This window comes from Eimeria mitis, genomic scaffold (genome assembly GCF_000499745.2).
Source record: "Eimeria mitis Houghton genomic scaffold, Emh_scaff3790, whole genome shotgun sequence".
In the NCBI taxonomy this organism is placed as follows: Eukaryota; Apicomplexa; class Conoidasida; order Eucoccidiorida; family Eimeriidae; genus Eimeria; species Eimeria mitis.
In genome coordinates, this window is record NW_013572125.1 from 5,700 (window position 1) to 6,040 (window position 341).

Consider the following 341-nt stretch of genomic DNA (forward strand, 5'->3'; position numbering starts at 1 on the left):
TTTTATTTTATTTTATTTTATTTTATTTGGGGGAAATGAATACAATAGAAAGAAGTTGGAAGGCAGTTGTTTCTTCTTTGCATGCGGTATTGCTTGCGTTTATTTTATTGCATGCATGCATGCATGCATGCATCCATCCGTGCATGCATGCGTGTATGCATGCATGCATGCATGCATGCATGCGCGTCTTTCTTTAATGTATGCATGCATGCATGCATGCAGGCACATGTTTCTTTAATGTATGCATGCATGCATGCATGCATGCATGCACGCCGTTCACATATACATGCATGCATGCATGCATGCATGAGCAGTTCTGTTTGTTGTTGTTTGTGTTTGCC